A 5,867-nucleotide genomic window follows, 5' to 3' on the forward strand; every position below is an offset into this window, starting at 1 on the left:
GATGCATGAGACAAGTGCTTGGGCCTGATACACTGGGAAGACCCAGAAGGAGCGGGTAGAGAGGGAGGTGGGCTGGGGGATCGGGATGGGGAATACATGTAAAACCATGGCTGATTCATGTCAATGTATGACAAAAACCACTACAATATTGTAAAGTAATTAGCCTCCAACTAATAAAAATAAAAAAAAAAAAAAAAGGAAATTAGAGATACCAAGGGAACATTTCATGCAAAGATGGGCACAGTGAAAGACAGAAAGGGCAGGGACATAACAGAAGCAGAAGACATTAACAAGAAGTGGCAAGAATACACAGAAGTGTACAAAAAAGATCTTCATGACCCAGATAATCACAATGGTGTGATCACGCATCTAGAGCCAGACATTCTGGAATGTGAAGTCAAGTGGGCCTTAGAAAGCATCACTACGAACAAAGCTAGTGGAGGTGATGGAATTCCAGTTGAGCTATTTCAAATCCTGAAAGATGATGCTGTGAAAGTGCTGCACTCAATATGCCAGCAAATTTGGAAAACTCAGTAGTGGCCACAGGACTGGAAAAGGTCAGTTTTCACTCCAATCCCTAAGAAAGGCAATCCCAAAGAATGCTCAAACTACTGCACAATTGCACTCATCTCACACACTAGTAAGGTAATGCTCAAAATTCTCCAAGTCAGGCTTCAGCAATACGTGAACCGAGAACTTCCAGATGTTCAACCTGGTTTTAGAAAAGGCAGAGGAACCAGAGATCAAATTGCCAACATCCGCTGGATCATTGAAAAAGCAAAGGAGTTCCAAAAAAACCATCTATTTCTGCTTTATTGACTATGCCAAAGCCTTTGACTGTGTGGATCACAATAAACTGTGGAAAATTCTGAAAGAGATGGGAATACCAGACCACCTGACCTGCCTCTTGAGAAACCTGTATACAGGTCAGGAAGCAACAGTTAGAACTGGACATTGAACAACAGACTGGTTCCAAATAGGCAAAGGAGTATGTCAAGGCTGTATATTGTCACCCTGCTTACTTAACTCATATGCAGAGTACATCATGAGAAATGCTGGGCTGGAAGAAGCACAGGCTGGAATCAAGATTGCTGGGAGAAATATCAATAACTTCAGATATGTAGATGACATCAACCCTTATGGCAGAAAGTGAAGAAGAACTAAAGAGCCTCTTGATGAAAGTGAAAGAGGAGAGTAAAAAGTTGGCTTAAAGCTTAACATTCAGAAAATTAAGATCATGGCATCCAGTCCCATCACTTCATGGGAAATAGATGGGGAAACAGTGGAAACAGTGTCAGACTTAATTTTTTTGGGCTCCAAAATCACTGCAGATGGTGATTGCAGCCATGAAATTAAAAGACGCTTACTCCTTGGAAGGAAAGTGATGACCAACCTAGATAGCATATTGAGAAGCAGAGACATTACTTTGCCAACAAAGGTCCGTCTGGTCAAGGTTATGGTTTTTCCAGTGATCATGTATGGATGTGAGAGTTGGACTGTGAAGAAAGCTGAGCACCAAAGAATTGATGCTTTTGAACTGTGGTGTTGGAGAAGACTCTTGAGAGTCCCTTGGACTTCAAGGAGATCCAATCAGTCCATCCTGAATGAGATCAGTCCTGGGTGTTCATTGGAAGGACTGATGCTGAAGCTGAAACTCCAATACTTTGGCCACCTGATGCGAAGAGTTGACTCGTTGGAAAAGACCCTGATGGTGGGACGGAATGGGGGCAGGAGGAGAAGGGGACAACAGAGGATGAGATGGCTGGATGGCATCACCGACTCAATGGGCATGAGTCTGAGTAAACTCCGGGAGTTTGTGATGGACAGGGAGGCCTGGCGTGCTGCGATTCATGGGGTCACAAAGAGTCAGACACGACTGAGTGACTGAACTGAACTGAACCGTGGTTGCCATGTTGCAACTAGATTGGAGGATGCAGGAGTGTAAGTTGGGAGACTTTGTGTGTGTGTGTGTGTGTGTGTGTGTGTGTGTGTGTGTGCATGCCCTCTGTTGCATTTGACTCTCTGTGACCCTATGGACTGTAGTCCACTGTAGACTCCTCTGTCCATGGAATTTTCCAGGCATTTCCTATTGCAGGGGATCTTCCAGACCCAGGGATCAAACCTGCATCTCTTGGGCCTCCTGCATTGACAGGCATATTCTTTACCACTGCACCACCTGAGAAGCTCATGGAAGACTTGTAAGAGGGTATTACAGTCATTCAGGTGAGGAACCCATATTTATCAGTTAACTCTAAATACATCAGTAGATTTATTCCAAACTTCTTTCATATTGTTAAATAGTAGTGCCACTTCTCTCTGACTGATTCACATTCAAAGTATTCTCTTCTCTTCCTGCCCCTCATAGCCTTACATAAAGATGTGTTATCTCTTAATTGTACATTGCCTGTAATTTTCTTGTTATGAGGCAAGAAAAAAATGACTTATTTTCATAGCTCCTTTTTAGGTAATATTTTCAATTCCTTACTCTTTCATGAGCAGTTCATTTTCCTAGATCTTTTCAAATATATACTACTTTGAAAGGCAATTATGAATTCTTTTGTTAACATTTTTGTTAATCACTTTTTATTTATTCATTTTGGCTCCGTATTTTTTGTCTTTTTGTTCTTTTTAGCAGACATATTTTTCTATAATGAATGTCTTGCATTTTAAACTAGGTCTTTCTTTGACTTCAATCCCAGTATGAATTTTTTTCTGAATACATTTTTTGGTACATGAATTCATTATAAAGTAAAAATAGATGTTTCTTTTGGTACTTAAAAAGTCAAAAAAGTCTATCATCTGTTATGATTTAATTAGAATGCAGTCACTGTTTCTTTGCATTTAAAAATTCTTTCTAGTATAATACGCATCCATTTCAAATCTCAATGTTATTTTGAAACATAATTTATTATTTGTATTTCTGTCTATTTCATTCTCTTGAAGCCTCATTAATTTTCCTTTGTCAACTGCTCATTTCTTGTCCCTTGTTGACTCATGTGGATTGATCAATTTTGATGTTTACTTATTTTTCTTATTAATTTTTGGTTTATACTGAAACACTTGAAAAAAACTTATGAAACTACAACATTTAAAAACTAAAACAAAAAAGAAATTGAGATATAACCTATGAAGTGAAGTGTTAGTTGCTAAGTCATGCCTGACTCTTTTGTGACCCCATGGACAGGGGAGTGGCTCCTCTGTCCATGGCATTCTCCAGGCAAGAATACTGAGTGGGCAGCCATCTCCTTCTCCAGGGGATCTTCCCGACCCAGGGATTGAACCCAGGTCTTCTGCTTTACAGGGTCTTCTGCTTTACAATCTGAGCCACCAGGGAAGCCCCATAACTTACATACAACATTAAATTAATGTCAGGTGTAGAACATAATGATTTGATATTTGAATATACTGCTAGGTGGTATCCATCATAAGTCTAGTTAACTATCTGTCACCATATATAGTTACAACATTTTTTTCTTGTTATGAGAATTTTTAATATATATTCTCTTAACTTCCAAATATGAAATACAGTATTATTAATGATGATCACTATGCTGTATGTTACACCTGCATGGATTATTTCTTTTATTACTGGAAGTTTTTACCTTCTGACTCACTTTACCCATTTCTCCCATCTCCTCCTTCCCACTCCCTAATCTGGCAACCAGCTGTCTGTTCTCTGTCTCTATGAGCTTGGTTTTATTCCTCATATAAGTGAACTCTATTGTATTTGTCATTCTCTGTTTGATTTGTTTTACCTAATGTAACCCCCGCAAGATCCACCCATGTTGTTGAAAATGGCAAGATATCACTTTTTATGTCTAAATAACGTTTCATTATGTATACATAAGTATGTATCACATTTTTAATCCATTGATCCATGAACACAGATTGTTTCCATATCTTGGCTCTTGTAAATAATGCTTCATTGAACATGGGAGTGCATATATCTTTTCTAGTTAGATATTTTTGTTTTCTTCAGTAAATACCCAGAAGTGGAATTGCTGTATCACGTGATAGTAGCACATTTAACTTTTGAGGAACCTCTATACTGTTTTCCACAGTGACTACACCAATTTACTTTACTGCCATTAGTGTACAAGTGTTCTCCTTCTCCATATCCTTCCTCACCAGCATTTGCTATTTCTAGCTTTTTTGGTAATATCCACTCTAATAGCTGTCAGGTGGTATTTCATTGTGATTTTGATTTGCATTTCCTAATGATTTGTGATGTTGAGCACCTTTTCATGTACCTGTTGGCCTTCTCTGTCTTCTTTGGAAAAAATTAATATTCAAATCTTCTGCCCACTTAGAATCTTTTTTTTTTTTCATTGAGTTGTTTTGGTTCTTTGTATACTTTGAATATTAACCCTTGATCCTATATGTTTTGCAAATATTTTCTCCAATTCAGTAGGTGGCCTTTTAATTTTGCTGATGGTTTCCTTTGCTGTGTAGACATTTTACTTTGATGTAATCCAACTTGTTTATTTTCTACTTCATTGCCTTTATTTCTAGTATCAAATTAAAAAAAATCATTGCCAAGATGAATTTAAGGAATTTGTGACTTGTTCTTTCTTCTAGGAGTTTTATGGTTTCAGGTCTTACATTCAAGACTTTAATCCACTTTGAGTTAATTTTTGCATATGGTATAAGTTAGTGGTCCCATTTCATTCTTTTGCATGTGGCTTTTTGGTTTTCCCAACACAATTTATTGAAGAGGCTTCCTTTCCCCACTGTATATTCTTGGCTCCCTTCTCATAATTTAATTGATTATGTATATAAGTGGGTTTATTTCTGAACTCTCTATTCTGTTCCACCAATTTATGTGTCCAAAACTATTATTTCTTAAATTTAAGTGGTATTGAGTGGGGTTGGGGGTAGCATTGTAGTTATGAATCCAGAAAAGAAATTTTTGTTTATTCTGTATGAATGGATGTTAACATTCTCTTGCAAATATATAAAATATTTCAATGTGTTCACTAACTTGAACAAAAGATTATATGAAGACTTTCCTCTCATGAGAAGAAAGAGGGGAAAAAGTATAAATTGGTTTAATGAAGATTACTAATAATTCTCTAGTTAAATTTTAAAATAAAAAAACCTACTCATTTCTAAGCTGTTAAATTTCCATAAATAAAGAATAAACTTAATAAAATTCTCATATCAACTGATGTCACCAATTTATTGTTTTGATTTTACATTTTTTGCAGTTTCATATATTACTCCAGTTTGTAGGCAAATTAGAAAGTACTTTAAAGCTTATTTTTTTGTCCTTTGTTTTACTCAGGCAGTGTCCTCTCCCTCTTGCCCCAAAGGAAAAGAAGAATGAGCATCAGTGGCGAACGGCAGTTGCAGAACCAACACCAAGAAGCAGCTTCACACTCAAGAGGGAACACTGAGCTTCTTACTTAGTGTTTCGGGTGCTCTACACATTCAGAGAAACTTCTTTCATAATGAACTAGGGATTGAACCGGGTTGCCAGAATTGCAAGCAGATGATTTTACTGTCTGAGCCATGAGGGAAGCTCATAGAAATGATCCTTGAAATTTGAAATTTCTATTTTTGGTGCAGACGGTTCCTGACTTAGGGTGGTTCCATGATTTTTCTGCTTTACAATGATGCAAAGGCAATATTCATCCAATGAAAACCATACTTCAGGTCTTGAATTCTGATCTGTTCCAGGGACTAGTGATTTGCCCTACTTACTTTTTTGTGATGCTGGGCAGCTGCAGTGCCACAGCTTCCAGCTGGCCACATGATTATGGGGGTAAATAGCTCATACACTTTTAACCATTCTGCTCCCGTTCAACCATTCTGTTCTTTTTTTTTTTTTTTTCTCCTTTTCCTTAGAGTAGTCAATAAATTTCATG

General features: G+C 37.4%; 1 non-coding gene across 1 annotated transcript; it reads right to left on the bottom strand.

Moving 5' to 3' along the window:
• Nucleotides 1-5,278: 5,278 nt before the first annotated feature.
• LOC133073239 (small nucleolar RNA U3) lies at nucleotides 5,279-5,495 on the bottom strand. Its single transcript, XR_009696939.1, has one exon. It is a non-coding gene; the product is annotated as a small nucleolar RNA U3 (small nucleolar RNA).
• Nucleotides 5,496-5,867: the final 372 nt, after the last annotated feature.

This window comes from Dama dama, chromosome 18 (genome assembly GCF_033118175.1).
Source record: "Dama dama isolate Ldn47 chromosome 18, ASM3311817v1, whole genome shotgun sequence".
Lineage (NCBI taxonomy): Eukaryota > Metazoa > Chordata > Mammalia > Artiodactyla > Cervidae > Dama > Dama dama.